The 16,360-nt window shown below is 45.5% G+C and overlaps 1 long non-coding RNA gene across 1 annotated transcript; it reads left to right on the top strand.

The window, feature by feature from the left end:
* The first annotated feature begins 1,760 nt into the window (after positions 1-1,760).
* Positions 1,761-9,648, top strand: LOC118908631 (uncharacterized). The gene is made up of 3 exons (XR_005023267.2): positions 1,761-1,905; positions 4,130-4,266; positions 7,200-9,648. It is a non-coding gene; the product is annotated as an uncharacterized LOC118908631 (long non-coding RNA).
* Positions 9,649-16,360: the final 6,712 nt, after the last annotated feature.

Raw genomic sequence — 16,360 nt, 5'->3', positions numbered from 1 at the left:
ACTCCACCTGCAGCCCGCTCAGAAGGGTGGCACTCCTAGGGGGTGGAGGGATGTTCTCTTGACACACAAGATTCAAGGAAGTGAGCATTTGGCAAACATCAAAGCAACTGATGTTGATCACTTCCAGAACCTTCCCTGGGTCCTGGAATGATCGGGTGCAAGCTTGCTGAGGAATAGCTATTCACATAGTCTCAGAGTAGGATAATCAAAGTCCCTTCCCATGGAACATGTATTCCCTAGAAAGTGGAAAACGGCTACTCGAAGGTAGAGAAACCTGGCAGACTCCCCGTTAATCAATGCTGGATCACTTAAAGTCCCTAGTTATGGGACAAATTGACATTGTGTGCCTTCTGATATGAGCCACTGAGAAAAACATATCCCTTGTGGCTCCTGGGGTCGGGTGTTTGTCAAATGACTCCATGGTGTCCCCAAGGATGCAGGTTCTTTCCCACTAGCTGCTCTGCTGCCCTCTGCTCAGCCTCAGGCTGGGTCCACTCAGCCTCCCAAGAAACTTTTGCAGTTTCACCATCATGTGCAAATGAAAACAGGACAGCAAAGGAAGAGCACTGTTATGTCTCACTTTCAATAAGAGAAAAAAAATCCCTAGAGTCCTATCAGATGTCCCCTTATATATCTCCCTTTTCAGAATAAATTTGTGTGGCCAATGCTGAACCAGTCCTTTGTGAAGGACACAGAATTAGCACGTATATATGAATTACGCTTGCCAGAACGAAATGGAAAACCTCATGTAACAGTGGCTAAATAAGACAGAAGTGGACTTTGACATCTGGAGGTCTGGCTATGCTGCCCAGATCTCTCTGGCTCCTCCAGCTTCAGGAAGCTGGGCTCTTCCTAATCTTATGCTCCTCTATGTGCAACTTCCACTCGAAGTTGTTTCATAGCCCAGGATGGCTGCTCCAGCTCCAGTCCTCTAGTCCTTATTCCAGCATGGAGGAAGGAAAAACAGAAATGGAAAACAAAATCCCTTTCTATTAAGGATACTTCCAGAAGTTGTACACCCCATATCTGCTTACTCCAACTGGGACAAAGTCGGTCACATTGTCTTACTTAGCTGAAAGAGATGCAGATAAAGGTGTTTATCTGGATAGTTATGGGCCCATCTGAAAAAAAAAAACAAATTGGGATTTCTAATACTACAGAAAAGGATGGGGTGCAGGGGGAGTGACGGATATTGGCCATCAGCAGCCTATGCCACACCCTGACTCCATCAAAGGACTGGGGAGATCCTGGGCCCCCCAAAGATATGGTTGCCTCATTTCTGTACAAAATCGAGGGTTACTAACATGGCAAGGTGGGGACTGGGTATCGGATAGACAACGACAGCTTCCTAAGACTAGTAAATGCTCATCACTCCTCAGGTTACCCACCAACAGAAAGGAGCAAGTCCAGCTTCATGGAAAGCAGGTATTCTTTTGGCCCTTTCAGTGTATTATAGCCCCCTCCCCCCACATTCTCTCTGCTGGCTCCTCTAGAATAATGTCTATAAACCACACATCAGGTGATCGCCTTATGACTCTTGTGTTCACCGAGGGCTCGAATCACTTGGGAGACTTGGAGCACAGAACATTCCATCCCCATCAGATCCACTCAGGGCCAGGGAGTGCCATGATCCTGAAAGTCATTTGTACTGTCCTAATCTACCCTCCTTTGTCAAAATGATTTATTTTTAGTCCTCACAATCACTTTTCCAAGAACACTACAAATAGAGCTACATGTGCCTGGGGGAGGGAGTTGCTTGACCTCCCCCAAAGCTTGGCAATTGTGGATCTGTTGGTATTATTTCTAAAACTCAGAATGAGAAGAATTACTGAGATAATAGAGGCTCTGGTTCCACAATAGACAAGACACCTGGAGGAGAGGGATGCGATTGACTCAACCGTCCAGGTACTTTATTGATATACGTAACTACGGTCTATCATGGAGTTTCATGAAGGATGATCCAGATTTAAACATCTGATAGTTTCATCTTTACAGAGGAATATTATTTTTCTCTGTCCAACTTCCAATTGCTCAACTTTTGGTAACAGAATCCATACTTCCCTTGGGAAACCAGTCCTTCTGCTGTCTCCGTCCACGCTGAGATGATCACCACCTTTGTCTTTAGGGTAGACATGCTACTCGGGCTAGTAATCGGAGCATTGTACTCCCTTGTCCATCATGATTGGTTCATAATTGGAAGAATGACGCAAGTCAACCAACGTGGTCCATTGTCTGGCTTGTCTCAGAATGGTAGCAAAGACAGAGGTTCTATTTTTGCTTGACTTGGGGTTGGTAGGATGCAGGTCTAGAGTTGCTGGGTGCCATTCTGTGAAGAGAGGTTACCTTAAGGTAGGGGGTTTCCTAGTCTGGGTACTTGTTGCCTTCTGACTTAACAACCATTCCCCACTTTGCCACATTAACAAAACCCTGATTTTGTATAGAGGGCAGTAGAGGCAAGAGGTGCAGAGAGCTCTAGTCCTCGATGTCCTCAGCTGAGACCCTGAGCTCACTTTATCTGGAGGGATCCTACAGGAATTTTCTGATTATGTAAGCTAACTTTTTTCCTTAAGCCAGTTATACTTGGGTTTCTGTTACCTGCAACCAAAAAATACACCTACCTTAGTCATTGACCTCCTCCTATATATGATACCGGGGCACAGTCTGCTCTTCCTGAGATGCCTTCTCCTCTTAATCTTCAGTATCTTATGCTGAACCTAACTATGGCTCGGTTTTGGTCTTCTCATTGACCTTGCTCTGGCCACCTTTAAAGGACCTGTTTATTTTCACTACTTTGAATTGCACTTCTAGACAATGAGTACCAAGTGGTACCTGGTCTAATTTTTTAAAGTGGTGAGCAGGTAGCCATTCAACATGACTAGTTGAATGCCTACATGATGAGATGACACAGACAAGAATGCCACAATGTGTGCAATTCGGTGCTAGAATCAAATGAAATTTATGACAGGCTCAATCTGATAAGGATCTGATACAATATAAATCACACTGTTAATATGGAAGGAAGAATTTATTCAAATGATTTTGATAAGCATCCGACTATTGCCAGAGGAGGAAGAGGTCAGCCTCAATTCTACCTCAAATAAAGTAAAGACAGCTGGGGATTTATAGCCAAGGAGCAGAGTGGGGTGAAAGGTGACTGGTAGTTGGAAAGTCACTAAGAGGAGACATCAAGTGTAGGTGGATTTTTGCTAAACTGACTTAATAGGATTCGTGCTGCAGGTAGACCAGAGTGATCAGTTATCAAGGGCGGGGAGTTCTCTCTAAACTGACTTAATAGGTTCTTTTGCACAAACTGAACTCAGCAGTGCAAAGACAAGACCCAAGGATGAATGCTAGTCAAAAAGAGGACTCAGAGAAGCCTTTGAATGGTATGCCAGACTAGGCGTGAACGGGCAGTCTTCAGAACATGAACGAACACAGTCGGAATGTGTAGCAGTGCCCCCTTACCTGCAGGGACTATGTTCCAAGACCCTCGGGGGGATATCCGAAACTGTGAATAATACCAAACCCTATAATACTGTGTTTTTTCCCATGCATACATACATACCTGTGATAAAGTTTAACTTACCAATTAGCCCCAATAAGAAGTTAATTATAAATAATAATAGAACAATAACAACATACTGCAATGAAAGTCACGTGGATGTGGTCTCTCTCAGAATGTCATCTTGTTCAGTACCCACCCTTCCTCTCCCTGTGATGATGTGAGACGGAAGAATGCCTACATGATGAGATGAAGGGAGGTGAATGGCACAGGCGCTCTGACACATGTGTCATCAGGCTATCAGCCCTTGGGACGATATGTCAGGAGATCCTCCACCTCTGGACCGCAGGTGACCGCGGGTCACTGAAATGACGGAAAGCCAAACCACGAATAAGGGAGGCTACTCAACTTTCATTCAAATCAAGTTTCGAGTCGTTTTTCTCTATTTATTGGATTACTTTGATCTATAGCTTCATTTTACCTTCTTGAATCACTGGTTTTATGCAGTGCCACTCACACATTTGTATCGGCCGCTGGACCCACCCATGATTCCCTCACTCCTTTCAGTCCCTGGTACCTGCTATACCCTTTCCCATCTGAGCCTCTCATGCAGCTCTCTCTGTCTAGAACTCTGTCTTCCATCATTGAACCATGCTTTGAATCTCTCCTTACACATGGATTGGTTTCCTTGGGAGAAGGAAAGGAGGGCTTCCCAGAAACTTGATAGGAGTACATCCCACGGGTGCATGATGTGGGAGCACCAGGTAACTCTCCATCATAATGCTTATACTGCTTTGTATTGTAATGATATTATTCAAATCTTATTCTTTTTCTTCTTTTTTTTAATAGGTGCAAATATCACAACTCAGACTCAGACGTGAGGGCCCTCTGGAGTTTTCGCCCTCAATCCTATCATAGATCCTTCTCCACATGTGTGTTTCGATGAAAAATTAATGAAAGGATTAGGATAAAACTCAGAAGCTAAAACATCTATCTAGATAACTGGCTGACTTTTCCCCCCACACCCCTTGAACTTTTGACTCTTTCTAATTTAGCTGCTTGGAAGCTAGAAACAAATTAGCATTCACCATTGACACGTGGCTTGCACGATCCATGAATTTGTCCCCTGTAGAAAATGATACATGGCACTTCTCTCTCTCATTTTAACTCAGAGGGCCTGTAACATGAGCTGGAAATATGAGGCAATTAACCATGTAATTCAGACAAAATCGCCTGGAAATGTACTTCGCTGAGTAGGTACACAGCCCAGCAATGGAAGACTTGAAAAAATTCATTCATGATAGATATGGAATCATTTATTAGCAGAAGCGTGGGACGTACTGGGAACATTTCTAATCTGTTAAAGTCAGCATCTCTTACAGGGAAGCAGGCCTGATGACACGGTCACTACCACCACTGGAGACAAAATGTGCAGCTGAGATGAGAGGATACTGGTTTGTGTGTGTGTGTGTGTGTGTGTGTGTGTGTGTGTGTGTGTGTGTGTGTGTGTGTGTGTGTGTGTGTGTGTGTGTGTGTGTGTGTGTGGTGGTGGTGGTAATGGTGGTTTTGCTATGGCTATGTATTTTCAGTGCTTTTTAGGGTTCTGGGGTTGCAAGTGACAGAGACTGAGTCATGAAATTAGGACAAATTAAGGAGAAATGAAGACTTGATTGGAAGAAATGGTATAGCTCTCAGGATTGAATGAAAAGCCGGAAAATGAGATTTTGGAAAAAGCTAGAACCACGGAAGCCCTAGGTTCTCAGGTCTCAGGAACTAACACATGGACACTTTCACTTGGAAATCCCAATGGGACCTGCCCTCCCCCACCCCCACCCCCACCACTTAGAGGGTGTCGGGATGAATCAGCTCTGACTGCTTTCTCCCTAAGTTCCTTACCCTCTGCCGTGGGCCTTACAAAACGGGCAAGTACTGTATACAGGTTTGCATTAGATATTGGTGGGTCTTTTCATGATTCATGCATTCATTTAACAAGTCCTTCTTAAAAACTATACGAATCTTGTGGTGGGTGTCATCGAGACGCAAAAGTAAATCCATTATCGATTCTACCCTCCTAGGCAGACACAGGGAAATCAGTGTTAGATACTGTAAAATGGATAAAAAGCTTTATATCCTTCAGGATTTTTTCATTTCAAGGGGCAGAGAACTAGGGCAACAACTGTGTGTGGCTGGCTCTGGCCACCCACCAGTGTTGGGAACTGGGACAAGTTACTGTACTTTTCTTAGTCTCTTGATTCTTCTTCTGGAAAGCAAGGTAATAAAAGTGCTCTAGACAGGGTCGCTAAGACGATTAAATTAAATGAGATAAAGATTGATTTTTACCTAAACCTGTTCATTCTCTAGTTTCCAAATGTGGGCACATTTCCATAAATCTACCATTTATCTACACCTCCCATCTACTGCAGTGACTCAAGACAAAACATTTAGAGTCATCCCTATTCTTTGCCTTTCCTTGAACCCTGAATCAATCAAGAAGCCTACATAATTCCCTTTCTGAAATATATCCGGAAAGTGTGCCTCTGATTTCTTCTCATGGCCCTGTTCTAGCCCAAAACCCGTTGTAGCTTCCCTGGTCTATACTGCAAATGACACCCCACCTGATCTCCCTGCCTTCTTCCTACAATCTATTCTTCACAGAGCAACCATTTGTAAATGTTCAGTGTAATTTGATTGTGTGTCACCCCTTAGAGAAAATCCATCCAATGGTTTCCTAATGCATTTAGAATGAAATCCACAGTTCACACTCTCTGACGTTGCCCCAGCCTGCTTCTCCAGTCCTCTCTCCCACTCTGCTGGGCCCAGTGAGACAGACTGCATTATTGCTCTCTGTTCTCAACCCTCCGTAATAGCCCTGCTATGGCTTTATACGGTAGAGTGGATTCCCCCATCCCTGAACTTGGGCTTGGACATGAGACTTCCTTTGGCCAGTGGTGAGTTCATGGTTCTGATGTAGGAAGGCCCTGAAATAAGTGAACTGGCACAGCCTCTTGTGCTCTGGATGCACCAGGAAAAGCATGTGCCCCAGGTAGCTACTTGTCCAAGGAGAGTGAGGGAAAATGTGCGGTAGATTTGAACCTAACCCACAGTCTGGAGCCAAGCCTGTATAAGCAGTGGCCTGAAGCACAGCCATTCCAGAATATCCCAGAGCTGTGAGCAACAGTAAACACTCACAATTATAAGCCCCTGAAAAAAAAAAAAAAATTATACGCCCCTGACTTTTGTGCTGCCGTCACAGCATTACTGCACTGAGAGCTGATTACTATACTCAGACCTTAAGTTTTCTTTTTGATTTCTGCAATATTCTTGCTGTTCCTTCTGTTTAAAACCATTCTGTCTGTAACAGAGTTTTGCCACTTGTCACTACGGACATTTGGGGCTAGGTATTTGGGGGGCTGTCCTGTGCATCGTAGGATATTTAGCTGGCCTCTATCCACTAGATGCCAGTGACCTCTTCCCATCCTCAGATATGGCAGCCAAAAATGTCTCCAGATATCACCAAATATCCCCTGGGGTGGGGGGCAGAGTCATCCTGGTCAGCAACCACTGGTCTAGACAATGCGTTCCCCAGCCCTTCCTGCACATAGGCCTGCCTTATAATTTAGGTCCCGGCTCTGATGTCTGTTATTCTGCTCATTTATTTCTTCATTTATGTTCCTACCTCTCCCTCTCCCCATCACAGTGGAACCTGGCACTTGAGAGGAGCCCCCAGAAACTTATTCTAAAGAACAAAGGTTTGAAAACACCCCATCAACTGTGTTGACTGTAAAACATTATACAAATCAATTATAAAATTAATGAAAGATGCAAAAGCCATTGGAAACAGATCCACACAGAGTTTAGCAGCTGGGAAGTTTCTGATGCTGTAATTTCCCCTTTTGCAGCTGCCACCCTCTGAGTTTTGGACAGAACTAGCAGAAGAATGAATGTTCTGGAGCCTAAGCTGGGTTTGATTGACTAAGAAAGAAAGAACCCTCACTGGTCATAGGATATCTTTAGACTGGATTTAAACAGCAACATAGTTCAGTGGATGTGATTTAATTTGTTTCCCCAAACAGCTGGGGTTCCCTCCCCTCAACTGGTTTCTCAGGCTCTGTTTGCATTTGTAACCTTCAAATAGCCACAAGTTAATAGATGGGGGAAACATGTCAAAGTAGATGAATAGGGGTGCCAACTTGTTTCTTAATAACTAATTATGCATGGAATTTATCATCACCCTCCACACATCCTCTTCCTTAATAACAGTTGACACCCTGCGTTTTCTCACTGGCGTCAGCCCATCAGTGAGAGTTTTTTTTTCCTTTTTTCCTCAAATAAAGACGTCACCTCAATACAGAATCAGCAGTATCAGATGATTTGCTGGGGCTTTTAGTGATTCAACTGGGAGGCAAGAGGAGGGGAGGGGGGAGTGGCCTCTGGTGCCTGAACCAATTTTTGATCTGCAAAAGCTGGTGAGGTGAGAAATGGCCCTGTTCTGGGGGGGTGGCATGAATGGGATTGGGGGGCTGGGAAGGGAGTGGAGGCTGAGATGGATGGTTGCCCAGGTCTCCCTGGAGGGCAGCCACGACAGATCTGTTTGACTCAATCTCATAGGCCCCGATCGCCCAAGGTACATCCTCCGAGCTTTAAACCTCCCCTTCCAAGTTCCTCCAATGTCTCGTTTAAATTCCTTGTGATTCCATTTAAGCCTGTTTCATCTCCATCTTTTTCTTTTCTGGAAGCTGTGGAAAGTTGCTCTGCAGTGATGACACAAGCCCCGTGGACTACAAAATCATAACCAGCTTTATCTTGATCCCTCCCCTGCAGGGGATTTTGCAGTTTCTGCCAAGATCCTCCTCTTTACACCCTGTCTGTCACTCTGCCCTCCTGGTGGCTGTAGTCTTGCTGAATTCTCCTTCCCAGGGTCAGGTGGCTCCAGCTTGGCTGTCAAGCAGAACCTGTCCCCTCAGAAATGAGCTACGGAGAAGGCAGCTGAGTCACATCCGGCAAAGTCCTAAAGAAGGAATGACAGAGGGGGCAGATCCAGCTGGCAGACATTTTATTTGGCCTGCAGTTGTTTTCTTAAAAAATTAGAAGTTTTAGCCAAAAGCCCAGGTTTTGGGTGTCTCAGAGAGCCTTACAACCTGGCCACCCCAAGCCCATGTTCCTAGAAGGCAGCGGGCGCCCTGCTGCAGCTGAGCAGCAAGCACCCTCTTCTGATGGGGTGCCTGCTCTCGAGGTGCCCCCAAGCCCTGCCACACCATTTTATTCCTGCTGCCCTTATTCATTCTCCTTCCTAGTGCTCAGAAGCATCTGGGTTTGGATTCCACCCCGGAAGGAAAATATCTCAAATACCAGGTGGCGCACACCTGGTCCCTGCTCTGTGACAGCCTGTTTGTTTAGCCTAGTGATGGACTCCCTGGGATATTCTGTGTCTGTGCTGGGCTGAATTGTGTTCCCTCAAATTCATATGTTGAAGTCCTCACCCCTAGGACGTGAGAAAATGAATGTATTTAGAAATAAGGTCTTTGAGAGGTAATTCAAGTTGCATGAAGTAATGAGGGAGGCCCTAATCCATTATGAATGGGTCTTTATAAGAAGGGACACCACCGATGTGCATGCAGAGGACAGGCCATCTGAGGACACAGCAAAAAGGTGCCATCCTCAAGCCAAGCAAAGACACCGCAGAATAAATCAACCTTGCCGACACCCTGCGCTCAGACTTCCAGCCTGCAGGAACAGCGGCCCTAGCGAAGGAACATGGTAGCCCACAGTGACACCCAGCCCTCCCTGCCCGCTGCCAAAAGTAATTCTGTCAGTTTCTTGCCAACCACGAGCCTCAACTAATAAATAGCCTTCCTCCCGCAGTCTGATCAGGTCTCCTTCCTCTTCCCCACGGCCCTGTCTTGAACTTTTTCTGGTATTTTATTACAAGCTGCACATGTGAAGGCTTGTAAAGTAAGGTGGATGAGTTGAAGTCTTGGCAAAAATGGAGATGGAATGTCAGAAATGGCAGCAAATATTTGCTGACACATGCCAGGGCTTTGTGGGCACATCTGAATGTTGTGAATGGACAAATACTAATCTCAGCGTCTTTGGAAAATACGAATAGTGTCTGAAAGAACTCAACACCTAGATCATGCCTTCTCAAAGGGGACCAGGGAACAGCCAGAAAGGAGAAAACTGAGTCTCAGGTATGAAAATATTCTTCTCCTTCCTATGTGTAAATCACAGATACATATGTATGGCACATGAACAGATACAGACTGGTGGATTTAAAATTCCATGGGAGGTTGATCTGGGGAAAATGTCTAAGAAAGTCATTTGGAGGAGATGATAATAAAAAAGAGTTGAGAAACACTCACCTACACGTTTGGTGGCGTGTTAATACCCCTTCCTTGGAGGGCATTGTGCAGTGGGGGCCTTTGTTTTCAGGGCCTTCACACGGTGATGCTAACATGGACAATTGTAGGGTTCCCAAGTAGAAAAGGGATGTTTCTACTCATTGAGTAAAGTCAGACATAGACAAAACCATTTATTCTTGCAACTGATGGGTAAGGTTCAAAAAGAAGGAACTGGTAAGAGTACGGCAGACACAGTTGGAAGCTTGTCTGATAGCGTATTCTCTACATTTTTTCTTGCTGGCAAAAATTCCCTCCCAGGGTAGAGGCTGAAAACTGGGTATGTGGTTTCCCAGCCTCCTTTACGTTAGAGCATAAGCACGTGACCCAGTCCCTAGGGAAGGGGACTCTAACCAAGAAAAAGGGTCTCAAGAGAAGGATTCCTCTCACCACTTCAGCAGGTTGCTGTCAGATGCCATGTGTTGCCTGGCATGTCAGCAGCCATCTTGTGGCCATGAGGCTCAGGACCCAAGGAGCTAGGAACAAAGAAGCAGAAGGAGCAAGAGCAAGGGTCACTGATGACATTGGTCAGTGAAGAGGAAAATGACAAATGAAAAAAAAATGAAAAAAAAAAAAAGTAATGAACAAAATCAACTGCACTTTACAACTAAAATTTGTGAAGCTAAATTTGGGGAACAAGTAATCAAGCTCAATAGAAAAAGGGCTAGGTAGAACAAAGAAGTTCTGGGTCTTAGTCCCATTTCTTATTACTAGCCAGTTGGATAACATTGGGCAAATGGTTCAGCTTCTCTAAACTTTAGGGGGAAATGTTTATCCAGCCTCTCCTCAGAGGGTTTGTTGGTTTGCACTATTGAGTTGGCCAAGCTCAAAGTACTTTTACCAGAATCCCTTTCCCTGGGTATGTCTAGGTTGCAGCTGGAAAAACAAAACAAAACACCTTTTTTTATTAAAAAAATAGAAGGCATGAATTTGGAAGGGAAAAATGAAGCAGCAGCCATTCATCTCTGGGACATGTATGGTGCTTTAAGGAAGAGGTCCCGCATTCCAGCTTGACTTCACTCTCTCCCACGTCCGGCTCTTCCTGACTGCCAGCCCTCCTTGCAGCGACAACCCCAAGCCTCCTGCTGGACTCTGCGACAACAGCCCTCTACAGACTTCATCCCAGGTTCTCCTTTGTGGCCCCACCACAGCAGCAGGACATGCCGTCCCCTCCAGTTCCCCACCTCCACCAGGGCTTCAGGGGGCCTGATGCGTGGACTGGTTGCTGACTTTATTCTGACCCTCGGACTCCCCATTTTGGACCCTTAGTTCTCAGCTTTGCCCACAGTTGTGTGAGGTCTTCCTCTCAGAATAAATCCCTTATTCCGTAATACTCACATGGCTCTGCTTTCCTGCTTAAACTTTGAGCGGTACGAGAATCAAGAGAAATAATGAATATAAAGCAATTAGTGTAGCACCAGCTCCACAGCAAAAACGTCATAAATTGTCATCTACTGTTATCGTTTTCAGAGACCCTGCTTTCTATTTCCTCATGATGCAGAGGACATAACAAAGATCCTGTCAGGTTAAATGACTTGCCCAGGGTCTTATAGTTCAACCATGACCCAGTCAGCATCAGAACTTATATATCCTTTTTCACAGATTCTGGCTGGTCCCTAATAGCTAGAACATCATTGGCTGCAAATATACCACCCAACTCAAACTGGCCTAAACGGTATGGAGGGTTTATTGGCTCAAACAACCAGAAAACTGAGAGTAGAGGGCTGACTTCAGATAGATTTTCATGACGTCAGCAGGGCTAAGCTCCATTTTCCTGTGGTTCTCGCAAGCTCTCCTTTCTGCGGGGTCCCTATCCCGGTTCTGACAGAAGCAGAAATGCCTACAGCAGCACAGCCTCACCTTTCCAAACCACAGCTGCCTTGAGGAAAAGGCAGTCTTGAGAAGCCGAAGTACTGAGATTCATTATGATTGAACTACTTGATGTCACGTGTCCACCTTCACCCAATCGTGGTGGGTGGGAGGTGGGAGGGGCTGGGTGAGAACAGTGATTGGTTCAGTCTAGGAAGGTCCTGCTATAAACCCGGAAGCTGGGCAGGGAGCGTCAGCTTCCCTAAAACATGGACCCTTAACCACACACTGGGGGTGGGGGCAGGCGCACAGGAAGTGAGTGTGGGGGTTGGGAAGCAACATTTGCATTGTGGTTATTACATTTGTTGTCTTAATACCTTTTGTCAGTGATCCTTCCTGGGTATCTGGATGAAGCCAGATGAGCAGTAGTTCCCAAAGGAATGTATTTTAAAAGTGATATATTTAAAAGTAGTAGTCATATGATGAAATATTTATCGTCACTTAGTTTAATGTGAAACACCCATCAGTCTGATGTCCATGAGTCAAATGGATGGTGGGGGCACTGGGACTGCAACTTGCTCCTGTTCTGCCGTATTAATCGGCCTAAGAAATGGAGTGTCCTCCACCTGCGCCTGGGTTACATCCCACAGAATGGACATATGGAGTAAGAAACCTGCCAGGAGATAATGATGCCATCCTTCTTGATAGGACACACCAAGTAGGGAAGCATGAAATCTGTCCTTTACCTTGAAAATGGATTCTTTTTTATTTTTAGAACTATTTTGACATATAAAAAATGTACAATGAGATGCCCAAATCTTAGGGTTTCAGTTTAATGTTCTGAGAATCGTATGCACCTGGGTAACCACTACCCAAAATAAAAGGTGTTTTTACCACGCTAGAAAGTTTCCTCAAGTCCTTTCCAGGTCAGTCCCCACCCCCACTGGGAGAAGAAAGGAAGAGGTGGGGAGGAAAAGAGGTATTTTTAAACATCACTATCTGACTTTTACTGCCATGGATTAGAATTTTGGCTCTTCTTGGATTCTACGTAAATGGAATGACATTGTATGTGTGTGGTTCCATTAATGTTTTCGGCATTCATCCACGCTGCTGTGTGTAGCATTAGTGTGTCCCTTTTTATCACTGCATAGTATTCCACTGTGCGCCTCTGCCATTGTTTTGTTTATTCCTTCTCCTGCAGATGGACATATAAGTTGTTTCTGGTTTTTGGCTATTATGAAAATAATGCAATAAACATTCTTGTAGAATTAGTTTTGTGCAATATTTTCATTGCCATAGAGTAAAATACCCAGGAGTGGAATTGCTCATGGGGTGGACGTATGTATAATTCATCACAAACTGCTACACAGTTCTCCCAGTGTGGCCGTGCCATTTTACCCTCCCACCAGTGGTACAGGAGTGTCTTGGAACCAGATCTCCATTTCTGACAGAGACTTGTTGACGTGATTTTTTTCCCAATGGCCCATCTCTTCCAAGGTCAGGGAATGTGGGAGCCCAGGGCTGGCACCTCTTGGGGGACAGAGGTGTGCTGTCCTGGGTCTGTGGGTTCGCCAGTCCATTCTTGCCTGTCTCTGCCCTGCTCCTTACCTGGGAAGGCTGCCTGGCTGGAGGCTCCCGGCTGGGTTTGGCCACTAAGAGGGGCTGGGTTCGGTGTGACCACTAGGCGGCAGCTGTTGTGACTTTGGAAGGTGGGAGGGGGGGAAAAGGCAGAGCATCTCCTTCTCACTCTGTCTCCAGTGGCTTCTCTTGCAAGGACCATCTGTCTTTCTTGGCACCAGCTTCCACCCCACAGTCCTGCCACCACTCCAGCCTCCGCTGGGTGACTCCAGCCTCTGGACCCAGGGACCACCACCTGCTCCCTTTGTCTTTCTAGCCTAGGAGGGGGAGCATCTCCCTGTTGTGGCAGATCCCTGGGGTGCCCCTCAGTCCCCTCTTGCTCGCTTCTTGGTTCCTTCCTTCATCCGTGTGATCCATTTCTTAGGTTAAATTCCTTTTGTTCAAATACTTAGAGCGGGTTCTGTTTTCCTGGTTGGACATTGACAGATACACGCAGCATCGAGGATTAACAGAGACGATTTTGAGGCCAAATCACATCTGAGGCCTGCCAGGCAGATTTATTGTCAAATCCTAAAACTGCAAAAATAGGACAACCTTCTTCAGAAACACCATCTGGTACCACAATAGTCCTCTAGTGTCTAGCCTACACCCCTGCTGTGACTAAGTGTTCATATGATAACCAGACGGAACCAAGTCAGATGGCCTTGGGAGTGAATGTGAGCATTGGCATTAGTGGGTCCACGGGCCATGGCTTAGAAGTGGCAGGAGCCACAGTGACGTTGGTGCGAGAAAAGAGGAAGAGGCGGCGAGGAAAAGAGGTATTTGTAAGTAGCCACCATAATTGGATGGATTGATCCAAATCCTAGGTTGTCAGGCCACATACTTGGCTTTTGAGGGAGGCAGTTATTCCTCCTGCTCCTCTGCTACTTTCTCTAGAACTTGAAACAGAGCCTGCCATATAGGAGATAGGAGATGCACAATTGCATTTATCCATTCATTCATTTGCTGAATACTTATGAAGCACTTGGATGATTTAGGAGTCTTGACTGCAAGTGATAGAAAGCCAAATCAAACTGACTTAAGCCAAAAAGGCATGATAGTAATCTACATGAATGAGAAGTCCGAGGATAGAATAGCTTCAGACATGGCTAGATCCAGGTGCTCAAATGATGTACCATGAGTTGCTTTCTCTCCATTTCTCAGCTCTGCTTTCCCTTGTTCCAATACCCCAGCGCTCTCAGATCTGGCCAGTCTGGAAGCCAATAAGCTGGCTTTGTATCCATGCTGGACACTCAGGGTTTCAGTGATGTCTTCTAAAAAGCTTTGCTGGAGCTACAGTCTGTCACAGATTGGACAGCTTAGGTGAGATGCCAGAAGTCTCTGGGCAAATGGACTGTACACAATCTGGCCCCACTGTAGCAGGAGAAGAAGGGGGAGGGCATGATGGAATCCACTGGGCTGAACTGCACTTTGGTTATTCTCCCAACTTCCCACTAGGTTGGAAGATAAGAAATTTGTTTTTTCTAATCTAACTTTTCATTTTCAGATAGTAAGTTCCAGATGGAATTGTAAGAAGTAGTATAGAGAGATCCCACGTGTATCTTCCCCAGTCTCCCTCAGTGGTAACATTTTGAAAAACTGGTAGAATATCACCATCAGGTTAACACTGATACAACCCACAGACTTTATTCCCGCTGCCCCAGTTTTACTTGGACTCATTTGTGTGTGTGTCTGTGCATTTAGTTCTACGCATGTTTATCACAGACATAAGTCAGCATGTCCACCCAGGGCAGTGGACGTAAAGAGCAACCCCATTCCCACAAGGACCCATCTCCCTCCCTACAAACTCACTCTCCCTGCTCCCTAAGCCCTGGCAACTGCTTATCTGTTCTTCATTTCTATGATCTTGTCATTTCCAGAAGGCTAAGCCACCTTTCGGCTTTTTTCTCTGAAGTCTCGGGATTCATCCAGAGAGGGCCTGCATCAACAGTTTGCTTCTTATTTTAGTGACTAGTGTCAACGGTATGGATGTACCACTGCTAACTATTTACCACCTGAAATGACACCAGGGTTGTTTCCAGGGGTTTGCTCCTATGAATAAAGCTGCTATCACAGAAGGAAAAACCCCAGGTTTCACTGCTTGGGGAAGGACTGAAACTTGGGTTGAACTTTCTCTGATCCAAATCTGTATCCCCACTGATGAGGCCCCTCTCTGATGTTGACTTGACCATGTTCATAAAGCATTTTCAACCATTCAGACCAAGGGGACACTGTTCATCGCATTGTGTCTTTATGATGCTCTCTTTACAAGGCTATGTCTTTGGGTTTTTACCATGTGTGTTTTTTTCTGTTGTCCCACCACTCTCTCTTTGCTTCCTTCATTGGGTTCAAGTTTCATTCTCCTTGCGAGCAGGTCTCACCTCCTTATCTGAACGTTGGTTTCTGGGTGTCGCTGTGCCTTCCGTGTTTTCTGCGTTCTGTGCATTGAGTCCCGGGATGGCAATTCCCTGAGGCTTTATTCATGGACTCAATACATGCTCAGTTAGCACCTACTTTGGGACAAGAGTGAGGGAGACAGTGGAAAATCAAAGAGCACTGTCCTATCTGTGTGGAGCTTAGAGTCAATGACAGGGAAAAAGACCAGAGGGGGGAAAAATGCCATTAAGTAAAGGAGAGAGACACAGATTGGAATGAAGGCTCTGAAGGAAATGACATGAAAGTGTGTTAGTCAGTGACACAAGGGAGGCATGCTGCACCCCTTTAGGTGGTCAGGGGAGGCTGCTTCGAAGGTGTGGTGTTTCATCTAAGATGGTGCTAGCTCCAGAAGTGATGTGCTACCATCTCCCTTTCAGTGCATGACAGACATCCCTAATCAACTGATACACAGCTTCAGAATCCTTCTCAACACTGTTCTCCCTTCAGCTGCTCCTGAGGAACTGGATATAACACATGAGGTGAAACCTTTTTTGCCTACTCGATATAGTAGATCCTCAGTGAACACTGGAGAAGAATGAACATAATCATCCTCTAGGAATAATAGGCTGACATTATGGAACTGGTTGGATCAATAAAGAAA

This window comes from Manis pentadactyla, chromosome 1 (assembly GCF_030020395.1).
Source record: "Manis pentadactyla isolate mManPen7 chromosome 1, mManPen7.hap1, whole genome shotgun sequence".
Classification (NCBI taxonomy): domain Eukaryota; kingdom Metazoa; phylum Chordata; class Mammalia; order Pholidota; family Manidae; genus Manis; species Manis pentadactyla.
The sequence above is the reverse complement of the archived record's forward strand: the minus strand, read 5'-3'. Positions and strand labels throughout refer to the sequence as shown.